We start from the raw sequence: 13,037 nt of genomic DNA, 5'->3' as shown, positions 1-13,037 counted from the left end.
TACGACACGCCTCTACCCCGCTACTATCTCCTAAACAGTGGCGGATTATAATTGGGGCATTTGGGTCGGTTGCCCCGGGCCCGGCATCGCTGGGGGGCCCAACGCCGACCCAAACACCCACAATCTATGGCGGGGCACAGGAGCCCATTGTTCCCTGCCCTGCCGCCATCCGCCGATCACCGCCACAGGCTTCAGGCCTAGTAGGTCTGAAGCCTATGTGGTAGTAAAATCCCGACGCAGGCGAGCGTGATGACGTCATTGCACCGTGCCTTTGGCCGGATGCAGCACACACATGTGTGCGCAGTCCGCCTTCACCATCGACGAGTGAGCGCCGACTGGGACACAGGTAAGTATTAGCTTTTGTTTTGTTTGTTTTTTGTGTGCCAACTGCCAACTTTGGGGGACATTACTGAAGGGACAGTGGGGGCAAACTACTACGTGGGGGCAAATTACTACCATGGGGGAATTAATACTGTGGGGGCAGTGTAGAGAAATGAATGCTGTGGGGGCAGTGTGGAGAAATTAATACTGTGGGGGCAGTGTGGGGGCAAATTACTTAATGGATGGCAGTGTCGGGGCAAATTATCTAATGGGGGGCAGTGTGGGGGGTTATTACTTGATGGGGGCAGTGTCGGGGCAAATTACTATATGGATGGCAGTGTCGGGGCAAATTATTTAATGGATGGCAGTGTCAGGGCAAATTGTCTAGTGGGGGCAGTGTGTGGGGTTATTACTTGATGAGGGGAGTGTGGGGGCGAAATTACTTTGTGGGGGGAATAACTACATGGGAGGCAGTGTGGAAGAAATTACTGTATGGAGCAGTGTGGGGGAAATTACTATATTGGGCAGTGTGGGGGAAATTACTATATAGGGCAGTGTGGGGGCGTTTCTATTAGGGGACATTCTTTTTGGGGACACTATACAGGCATTATTACCTGAAGCACAATATAGGGTGTTATTACTACTGGGGGAGCTCTAGGGGACATTATAATTGCTGTAGACACTATAGGGGTAATTTATCAAACTGGTGTAAAGTAGAACTGGGTTAGTTACCCATAGCAACAGATTTCACCTTTCATTTTTCACAGCTTCTTTGGAAAATGAAAGGTGAAGTCTGATTGGTTGCTATGGGCACCTAAGCCAGTTCTACTTTACACCAGTTTGATAAATGACCCCAATTAGGATAAATCTAACGTGTCTGTGTAAGAATAGGAGAAGAGGAAAGAGAAGATCTTCATGACAGGAGTGTAACAGGTATGTTACTGGATGTAACAGGTATGTGGAGCTGTATTCCCCTATTTGTAGAGCTGGCTCACTACTGTGACCTGTGTCTCATCTTCTCCTCCAAGTCTTTTTTTTAATCATAATCGTATGTATTTTAAATTTGGCAACTAAAATTTTAATTTGTCACCTGCAGTGCTATGTAACAGCCCAGATAACAGTGATAACTTTCTGTATACAGATAATGTAGTAGATGTTCCATGCAGTCCTATGTAACACCCCACATAACACAATAGTTCACTGTGTTATGTGGGGTATTACATAGGACTGCAGGTAACATCTATGAAAGGACCCTCAAGACCAGGCCTCTCCGGATGGGAGCTATGAAAAGCCCGAATGAGTCTGTCAGCTTTTATCTCTGAAGCTGGAACCCACATTCTCTCTTCGGAACCATAACCTCTCCAGTGCACCAGGTACTGAAGAGAGCGGCGAACATATCGTGAGTCAACAATCTTTTCTACCTGAAACTCAAGACTGCCATCAACAACCACCGGTGGAGGCGGTAGTGGCAATGGTTCAGGAGGTTCTACATATCTCTTAAGCAGAGATCTGTGGAAGACATTATGGATCCTTAGAGTCTGAGGTAGCTCCAGACGAAAAGCCACCGGGTTAATGATCTTAATTACCCTATAAGGACCAATAAATCTCGGACCTAATTTCCACGAGGGAACCTTCAACTTGATATTTCTGGTAGACAACCACACCAAGTCATTCACCCCAAGGTCCGGACCTTCAGAGCGCCTCCTATCAGCCACACGTTTGTATCTACCACCAATTCTCTTCAAACTTTCTTGCACACTCTGCCACACTGAAGAAAGTGAAGACGCAAATCGTTCCTCCTCGGGAATCCCAGACGGCCCCCCCTCACTAAACGTACAAAACTGAGGATGGAAACCATACGCACCAAAAAATGGTGACTTATCGGTGGATTCTTGACGACGATTATTAATGGCAAACTCGGCTAACGGTAAATAAGATGACCATTCCTCCTGATTTTTGGAAACAAAGCATCTCAAATATGTCTCTAGGTTTTGATTGGTACGTTCAGTCTGACCGTTGGACTGTGGATGGAAAGATGAAGAAAACGATAGATGAACCCCTAAACGAGAACAAAAAGCTTTCCAAAATTTAGAAACGAATTGGGTACCACGATCCGAAACAATATCGGAAGGGACCCCGTGAAGCTTCACGATGTGGTCAATAAAAACCTGAGCCAGTGTGTTAGCATTAGGCAATGCGGCAAGAGCAATAAAGTGCACCATTTTACTGAATCTGTCAACAACTACAAGAATAACAGTTTTCCCCGCTGATACTGGTAGATCCGTAATGAAATCCATTGATAGGTGCGTCCAAGGCCTGTTGGGGATGGCTAGAGGTAAAAGACGCCCTGCCGGACGAGTATGATCTACCTTAGAACGAGCACAGGTAGCACATGCAGACACAAAATTCAACACCTCCTGGTGCCACTTAGGCCACCAGAACCGACGAGACACTAATTCAGAGGTTGCCCTACTACCTGGGTGTCCTGCCAGTGTGGAGTTATGGTGTTCTTTTAGTATCTCCAGGCGTAAATTTTCTGGCACAAACAGTTTACCCGAGGGGCAGGAGGCCGGGGCGTCCCCCTGAGCTTCCAACACCCTCCCCTCTAAACCTGAGTGTAATGCAGAGACCACCACCCCCTTTCGCAAAATGGGCTCTGGTACCTCAACATCACCCCCTCCAGGAAAACTTCGAGACAATGCATCCGCCTTAGTATTTTTTGCCCCCGGGCGATAGGTTATTACAAAATTAAACCTAGTAAAAAATAAAGACCACCGAGCCTGTCTAGGGGTGAGACGTTTAGCAGACTCCAGATATAATAAGTTTTTGTGATCAGTAATCACCGTGATGGGATGAACCGCCCCCTCCAAAAAATGATGCCACTCCTCAAAAGCCAACTTAATAGCCAAAAGTTCCCTGTTGCCAAAAATCATAGTTCCTTTCTGCAGTAGACAATTTCTTCGAAAAGAAAGCACACGGACGCCATTCACCAGGGGACGGGCCCTGAGATAGTACCGCTCCCACCCCCACCTCTGATGCGTCAACCTCTACAATAAAAGGAAGCGAGACATCTGGCTGTACGAGAATAGGGGCCGAGGTGAATCTCTCCTTCAGAGATGCAAAGGCAGTTTTGGCTGCATGTGACCATTTGGAAAAATCGGATCCCTTTCGGGTCATGTCCGTCAGTGGTTTGACCACCAAGGAATAGTTCTTTATAAACTTTCTATAAAAATTGGCAAACCCCAGGAAGCGTTGCAATGCCTTCAGGTTCTCAGGCAGATCCCAGTCTATAATCGCCCGGACTTTCTCTGGATCCATGCGGAAACCTGAATCTGACAACACATACCCCAGAAATGGCAGTTCTTTAACGGCGAACACACATTTTTCTAACTTAGCAAACAATTTGTTGGCCCTTAATATCTGCAGCACTTGTCTCACATGGATCTTATGTGTATCCAGATCCAGGGAATAGACCAGGATGTCATCAAGATATATCAACAAATCTCCCGATAAGGTGACTAAAAATATCGTTGACAAAATGTTGGAATACCGCAGGCGCATTAGTAAGACCAAATGGCATGACCAGATTTTCATAATGCCCTTCCGGAGTATTAAAAGCCGTCTTCCACTCATCCCCCTCTTTGATGCGAACCAGGTTATAGGCTCCTCTGAGATCCATTTTGGAGAACCATTTAGCACCAGCAACCTGATTAAAGAGGTCGGGAATGAGAGGAAGAGGATAGGGATCTCGGATAGTTATCCGGTTTAATTCCCGGAAATCCAGGCAAGGACGTAGGCCCCATCTTTCTTTTTAACGAAAAAGAACCCTGCAGCCACAGGTGAAGAAGAGGGTCTGATGTGTCCCTTAGCCAAACTCTCCGAAATATAATCTTTCATAGCCTTCCTCTCCGGGCCGGAAAGATTGTATAACCGGGTTTTAGGTAGTTTTGCCCCAGGTAATAGATCAATCGGGCAATCATATGGACGATGAGGTGGTAACCCCTGACAACCCTTCTCAGAGAAAGGATCCATAAAATCTGACAGATAGGCAGGTAAAGATGTTACAGAGAGTGTAGAGCACCTACTACTCAAGCAGTTGTCCTTACAATGTTCACTCCACTCCACAATCTCCCCGGCCTGCCAATCCACCACTGGATTGTGAGTCACCAGCCTGGGAAGCCCCAATACCATAGGAGCCGGAAGACCGTCCAGGACATAACAAGAGATATGCTCTTTATGGAGGTCCCCTACCTGCAGATGGATATTATGGATGATCTGAGTTAACTCTCTCTGAGTAAGAGGGGAGGAGTCGATGGCAAAAACAGGAATAGTTCTGCGTATCGGTTCCGGAGTAAAACCCAGAGCCTGAGCAAACCGTGAATCCACCAAGTTGACCCCCGCCCCACTGTCCAAAAAGACGGAACAGATCTCAGTGTTATTGCCCGCCTCAACGGTAGCGGACAACAAAAACTGAGACATGCGTATGGAGGAAACGAATACGCCCAGACTGTTATCCTCCGCACAATCTGGGGACTCTAGTTTTCCGGCGGCTCCTTTGTTTGTGGTCTCTTGGGTTCTGAGGGACTCAAAATGACCCCTCCCCCTACAACGAAAACAAACCTCTGACCTACGGCGGAACTTAGGAGGATTCACCCGTCTAGTGGTGCCCCCTATTTGCATTGGTTCGACTGGATCATAACAAACCGATCCCTGCCCTATAGAGGCCTCCGTAAAATTTAATAGTCTCTCCCTGAGTCGTCTGTCGATTCTTATGGACAGAGACATAGCAGCCTCCAGAGACCCAGGGACCTCGTATACCGCCAGCGCGTCTTTTAATTTTCCAGACAACCCCTGGCAGAACTGACTCCTAAGGGCCGAGTCGTTCCATAACGTATCAGTAGCCCACCTACGGAATTCGGAACAATATAGTTCAGCAGACCGGTTCTCTTGCCGAAGTCTACGTAGCTTAGACTCAGCCAGTGAGACCCTGTCCGGGTCATCATATACGAGACCCAGGGCTTCAAAAAACTCCTCCACTGATCGTAAGGCCAGAGAGTCTGATGGTAGGGAGAAAGCCCAAGCCTGCGGATCTCCTTGCAGGAGAGAAATTACAATGCCCACCCGTTGTTCCTCACCGCCGGAGGATCTAGGGCGTAACCTGAAGAACAATTTGCAAGCTTCTCTGAAGGTTACAAATAGGTTCTCAGGAGGGAGAGACCAATCAGGTAAAGCCACTTTTGGCTCAGGAGTACCTTGGTTTCCCGTAGCAACGGTGGAACCCAAGGATTGCTGCTGCTGCTGCAGCACTGTTGCTTTTAATCCTGCCACTTCAAGGGATAATCCCTGTAATTGTTTCGCCAAAACCGTAACCGGATCCATAGTGGAACAGAAAAATACAAAGCAAAACAGCAAGCAAAAAAAAAAAAGAAATGTCACTTTTTTTTTTTTTTTTTTTTAAAAGGCCAGATATACTGTCACGACCGCTATCCCAGCAGCAGTCGTGTCGCACCAGACGGAGGGGAAGGGGGACCCTTATCTACGGATGGGAATAGAATGGCCACCCCTGACTAACCCAAAGCTGGCACCTGTCTGCCCTGATACCCTAGACGGGGTGTGAACCCGTGCGGCGAGCAGGATGCCTAAACCCTCAGTCACCCTAACAAACCTAGAGTGGGGAAAGGCCGATGGGAGCACTAGTCACCATCACTCATGTCTAGGAGAACAGCAGGGGAAGACAGCAACAAACAAACTATAGCAGAGATAGACTTATCCGGTCACGAGCAGAGAAGGCGATCCCAATCACGACAGTCCACGCCGGACAAGAGCTCCACAGCAACACCATCAAACGATCTCCTTCAAAGGTCAAAATAGAACTGGAAGTAAGGACTAACCTGAGAAGGATGCCTACAAACTCCCAGTCAGGACAAAAAGGTTCACAAGGCAAAACCCGGATGACATACCCTGAGCCATGGAGCAAACTCACAAGCTATCGCGAGTAGCAAGTCGCTGCGACCTTCTCCTCCCAGACCTGTCTGGATCAGTCACAGTCGTGACAATAACATTACATTAACACTGAAGCACATGGTAAAATGGCTGCCTGTACATAAGATTGCATGTCTAGCTAACTGTAGTAACAACTTCCTGAGTAACAATGATAACTAGCTGAACAGCTCTGCATAACATAATGTCCCTTAAATAAAGGTAGATCTCTCACCAGATATGATTTTACAAGGATGGTGAAGTTTGAGAAGGAAATATGCAGAAGGACAGCCCTGCTGATGTGCCCTGGTGACTGGAGGGTTCTCTTTCCCAGGATGCTTTGCCCTCCTACAATGCAGTGCACCACCCTCAATGCAGCAGTCTTTGTAACAAGAAAGTGTATTACAACTTAACACCATTAGATGGTGCTATAACCACACTAATCACTACAGAAATACCAAAACTGAGGCAGATCTGATCTGTAATGATTCACAAACTCGGCTGGGCAGAACAGGCATTGCGACTTAGAGAAGTGATCCTCTCTGTAGTGGGAGTGGATCAGTCGGGTTTTATGCCGGGAAAAACTACTGATATAAACCTGAGACGTTTGTATGCTAATCTCCAGGTTCAACATGACGTCACTAGATAATGAAAAAGCATTTGACTCAGTAGAATGGGACTTTAACAGCCAGGGTCAAGGTAAATAGGTATGTCTCTGACTCTTTTTCCCTTGGAAGGGGCAACAGACAGGGTTGCCCTCTTTCCCCCCTACTTTTTGCACTGATAATGGAGCCCTTGTCCCTACTCATTTCTTCTAACTCATATATAGAAGGCTGGGAGGTGGCAGGTATAACCGAGAAACTGTCCCTTTATGCAGATGACATGTTGGTTTACCTGGCGAACCCAGGAAGCTCTCTGAATGCCCTCTTGGACACTGTGGATTAGTTTGGTAGTTTCTCTGGTCTGCGGGTAAACTGGGCTAAATCGAATCTCTGCTTGATTGATGATTTTGATCCCATTCATATTTCATTGCAGTCTAAACTCCAAGTTGTAGAACAATTTAAATATTTGAGGATTACTATTCATAGGGAGGCCGCAAAATTTTACCAGCTGAATGTAATTCCTACCCTGGCATATATTAATAGGAAAATCGAGGCATGGGAGAATCTGCCACTGACTTTGATAGGTCATGTTAATGGTCTAAAGATGATCCTCCTATTTGTTATATCTCTATAGAGCGGCACCGCTGGCACTACTGAAGAGACACTAAGTTTACCCCCTGTCTGTGGTGCAAACTGTCCCAGAATAGCGAGACATATCCTTCAGGCGCCGTATGGGCGGGAGGCTTGGCACTGGCGAATCTTTCCCTCTACTATGTGGCAGTACTGCTGAGCTATGCAACATGGTGGATCAAAGTCGATGCAGGCAACCCAGCAGTGGTGTTGGAAGCTGCTTTGGTGGGATCTTATGAAGCCCTCACGAACCTAGTGTATGGGAAGGGAGCCTATGCAGTGCGCCATTATACCCCTACTATGGCTGCTACGGTGGCGATCTGGGTTAAGTGGGTGAGCGTACATACAGTTCAGGATGGTGGAGAGGGATGGTCGCCGTATGTGCCAATATGGAGGATTAAAGATTTGTCAGAATTATTCTCTCACAGACTTTGAATTTTGGCCACAGAAAGGTTTGCAGTATTTCACACAACTTTATGACAAGGGTCTATTCAGGTCGTTTAATAGTCTGAAGCAGGAATTAATTTACCTCAACACTGCCTGTATAGATACTTCCAGCTTAGACATTTTACTCAATTTGGTAAGGGTCCACTGAGGCTGGAATGTTGCCGTGTGGAGGCGGTGGTGAGAAGAGCACAATTAGCTAAACCAGTGTCCACTTTATATACAACACTGATGGCTGAGCAAGATTCACCGATTGACAAATCTTTTACCAAATGGAAACACGATATAGTAGATTTGGAGGCCTCTCATGTAAGAGAACTGAGCAACACATGGAGATCCACAGTTGTTAGTGCCATGGGCCAACTTATACAGGTGAAATGGTTGCAAAGGGTGTACTATACACCGGGCAGATTATTGAAGATGCGTAAACTAACTAGTCCATAAGGCACCCGCAGCGGGTACAATAGTCGCTGCTTCTTTCACATGGTGTGGCAGTGCCCGATTATTCAGATCTTTTGGCCAGAGGTGCATGCTTATATAAACACTAAACTTGGCTTTCCAGATGTCTGCACGTCGATGACAAGTCTTTTGGGATTAGTTAACGATGTTATACCCACCAAATACGGTAGACGACTATACAGGTTACTTCTATATTATGCAAGGAAAACCAGCCTTCTGAATTGAAAGACCCCCAAAATACCCACCATACAACATTGGATACAATTGGTTAACTCTGATTCAGGGCTATACAAGCTTGTCTATGAACATAGGGGGATCCCTGACCGTTTCCTTAAGATATGGGATCCTTGGATTAATGCTCAAACAGTAATTCTTTGATTGTGTAGGACTCTCTTGTCTGGTCCCGTGGGGGCGTGACTGTTTTGATGTGTGTCTGAATGACTTTGCATTGAAAGTCAATGGGGGACGGATCCGTTTGAAAATTGCACCATATTGTGTCAACTTCAAACGGATCCGTCCCCATTGACTTACATTGTAAGTCTGGACGGATCCGTTTGGCTGCATTCGGGTGTCCGCCTGCTGAGCGGAACGGAGGCCAAGCGGAGCCAGACTGAGGCATTCTGAGCAGATCCGCATCCACTCAGAATGCATTGGGGCTGGACGGATGTGTTCGGGGCCACTTGTGAGAGCCTTCAAACGGAGCTCACAAGCGGAACCCCGAACGCAAGTGTGAAAGTAGCCTAACTGTGCTAGTGTGATTATCTGTTTATTGTTTTATCTTAGAGTTTGTTGTACTCTTTGAAATTTAATAAAAATAAACTATTAAAAAAAGGAGAACAGAAAATGAAAAAAAAAGAAAAAAAAGCCATGACACAGATGTTACCTGCGTTTAGTTTTTCAGGTCCTCCAAATTGCCAAAAAATTTGTTTTATGATATGCTAATTAGCCATCACAAGTGCCAAGGGGTGGAGAGTTTGCTGAAAGTGCCCAGGTTCCCCTGCCTTAATCGCTCCTAACTCCACCCCTCAGTAAGCATGGGCCGGTTACTGGTACAAAATTGGCGCATGCGCATTGCATATCTCTGTGCCTCTGCCTACAGTGGGCAGAACACTGTGCATGCCCGGAGTTAGGTTCGAGTAGGTTCGAGTAAGGCAGGGGAACTGGGCACTGTCATTGCACCCGCATTGCACCTGCAACAGGCGCCTCCCCCTAGGGCCCTCTATAACACGACCCAGGTGTAGGAATGCCGAGTAATATAGTGCGGCCTAAAATGTCTCTCTATGTGTGTCATGGTGCTCCTACATGGATATGGCTGGACCCCAGGCTTTGGCTCCGAAGCAATAAATAGGGGGAATAATTAAGGGTTCTAAAATAAAGATTGAGTCCAGACCTTGTATGTAGTTGAACAACAGCTTTACTTTGCATAAACGTTCTCCAAAACAGACTTTGTCTTGGTCCCAGCAGGCTGTAGCATGAAACTGGCAGGCAAACTCAACTACATCTGTTTCTCTCTGGCTCTGCTGTACTGACAGGCTGACTGTATGACTTTGCTTCTTCTTGTATGCTGCACTTCTCTTTGTATGGTCTGTCTCTAGATTAGGCCAGGGTACTTTCCTCCTGGCTCCTGAGGCTCTAAGCTTTGGCCTCCATGGCCAGCAGAGCTGAGGGGCTCTGGCTGGCTTGGGAACCTCCAGCAGAGACGTGCCCCTGCACAGCTGTCCCCTAGCAGGCGATAAGCTAGACTGACTCGAACTTCTGTCCCACCCTTCCTGCAGGAAGTAGGACTCGCCCACTTCTCCACAAAGGGGGGTTAGAATGGAATGGTAAGTTCCATTCTATCTAATTCCAGCTCTGCCGTGTTTTCTGCCACCTGCTGGTGAACCAGGCACATTACATGTGAACATAACAGTTGCTTAACAAAATAGGAGTGCACAGTGTGGAGGACCTGGAATAAGTGCATAAAATGACATGAGGTTAGACCAATAAAGACAGTAGCAAGGTGCAGAAGTGGTAACACCACTCTGGGGTGTTACACACCCGCTCCCTGTCATTGCACTGCAGCAACTTTTTTTCTAAAATTCGAGGAAGCAGCCGAATCGAATTTTACAAAACTTCACTCATCTCTACTTATTAACATATAAAAAAAAAAATTTGGGGCGATTTGGAGGATCTGAAAAACTAAACACAGGTAACATCTGTGTCATGGCTTTGTGCTGAAATGAACTATGTGACAGACTCCTTTTTAGAGTCCTTCTACAACTTTAAGGAACTTTTAAGCTACTTTCACACCTAAGGTGTGAAACTCTGGCATGGCTGTTCAGGCAGACAAGCAGAGAATCGGCGGATGCAAACCACAGTATGTGTCCCATACTTAATGGGGCTGGGGACATTCCGTCTTACGGCAGGCTGTTCTGGCAGAGAAGGAAGGTGTGAAATTAGCCTTACACAGGTAGATAACTGCCCAAACCAATGGCTGCAACGATTGTCACTACTTGCAATAGCTCATATGGCCCCTCATTCTATATCTTGTCAGCAGTGTCGGCAGCATTTATACGGGGTGATATGCTGCCGACACTTTTAAAATCCAATCAGCCAACAAACCAGCGTTTGCTCGTCCGTTGGCTGATCATTGGGCACCATTACGCAGGGCAATGATCTGGGACAAGCATTTGAAATTGTAATCGTTCACCCGATTATCTTCCTTTGTAAAGTCTCTTTGGTCAGTACAGGTCAAAAGAGGGAACAAAAAGGCAAATTTAAGAATTGTGTGAATGAGGCCTTATAAAATTTGTCTCTTAATATCTTTTATATTGTGTCTGCTTTATAATGTTTGGTAACCTATTGAAAATACTGAGAGTATATGTCATATTTTTACTTTGTGTTTGATTGGATTGCCTTTAGTGTGCATATGCAGACAACCCCCGAGAATACAAGCTGAAGTAGAAGGTGTTTAATCGTACAGAACATTATGAGATCTCTACTCCCCGGGTAGTTTCTTGTACATTCTGATTTATTATCTGACTTATCTAAAACTCCTTTATCAGCTTTTTTATGGGGTATTGTTTCTAGGCTATACTGCAGTTAGATTACAAATGTGATTTTTTTAGGGATGATTTAATAACAATTACTTGTGTTCACTGTTTAACCCTTTTCCCTCTGCTCCAATGCAAAATAATGTTGGCGGTGGGAGTTTAAAGATGGTGCCTGCTCGAGTATAAAACAGCAAACACCCGGGAATAATGTATGCGATCAACATTTCACCCCTCATGCTGTGGTCAAACTTTCATTAATGTGTATGGGTTAAGGGGTGAAAAAACCATCTGATATACTGCACATCTGTGATTACACGTGCATAAGTGACTGTCACATTTAGGACAGAAATACAGCTTTTTGGTTAGGGTGAAAAACCCCTCTAATATACTGCACATCTGGGATTAGACAAGCATAAGTGACTGTCACATTTAGGCCATAAATACGGCTTTGGCATACTGGGGTGAAAAAAGCCTCTCATATTCTGCACATCTGGGATTACACGTGCATAAGTGACTGTCACATTTAGGCCATAAATACGGCTTTGGTATACTGGGGTGAAAAAAGCCTCTCATATACTGCACATCTGGGATTACACGTGCATAAGTGACTGTCACATTTAGGACAGAAATACAGCTTTTTGGTTAGGGTGAAAAAAGCCTCTAATATACTGCACATCTGGGATTAGACAAGCATAAGTGACTGTCACATTTAGGACAGAAATACAGCTTCTTGGTTAGGGTGAAAAAAAACCTCTAATATACTGCACATCTGGGATTACACGTGCATAAGTGACTGTCACATTTAGGCCATAAATACGGCTTTGGCATACTGGGGTGAAAAAGCCTCTCATATACTGCACATCTGGGATTACACGTGCATAAGTGACTGTCACATTAGGACAGAAATACAGCTTTTTGGTTAGGGTGAAAAAACCCTCTAATATACTGCACATCTGGGATTACACGTGCATAAGTGACTGTCACATTTAGGCCATAAATACGGCTTTGGCATACTGGGGTGAAAAAAGCCTTTCATATACTGCACATCTGGGATTACAAGTGCATAAGTGACTGTCACATTTAGGACATAAATACGGCTTTGGCATACTGGGGTGAAAAAAGCCTCTCATATACTGCACATCTGTGATTACACGTGCATAAGTGACTGTCACATTTAGGACAGAAATACAGCTTTTTGGTTAGGGTGAAAAACCCCTCTAATATACTGCACATCTGGGATTACACGTGCATAAGTGACTGTCACATTAGGACAGAAATACAGCTTTTTGGTTAGGGTGAAAAAAAAATCTAATATACTGCACATCTGGGATTAGACAAGCATAAGTGACTGTCACATTTAGGCCATAAATATGGCTTTTTGGTTACTGGGGTGAAAAAAGCCTCTAATGTATTGCACATCTGGGATTACACGTGCATAAGTGACTGTCACATTTAGGACAGAAATACAGCTTTTTGGTTAGGGTGAAAAAACCCTCTAATATACTGCACATCTGGGATTACACGTGCATAAGTGACTGTAACATTTAGGCCATAAATACGGCTTTGGCAT

General features: G+C 45.6%; 1 protein-coding gene across 1 annotated transcript in view; it reads left to right on the top strand.

The window, feature by feature from the left end:
• Positions 1–13,037, top strand: part of PKD2L1 (polycystin 2 like 1, transient receptor potential cation channel) — a 99,901-nt gene that overhangs the window by 42,821 nt on the left and 44,043 nt on the right. The window lies entirely within an intron of this gene.

Source organism: Bufo bufo, chromosome 6 (assembly GCF_905171765.1).
Source record: "Bufo bufo chromosome 6, aBufBuf1.1, whole genome shotgun sequence".
Taxonomy (NCBI): domain Eukaryota; kingdom Metazoa; phylum Chordata; class Amphibia; order Anura; family Bufonidae; genus Bufo; species Bufo bufo.
Note: the sequence above shows the minus strand (reverse complement) of the source record. Positions and strands in the feature narration are given on the sequence as shown.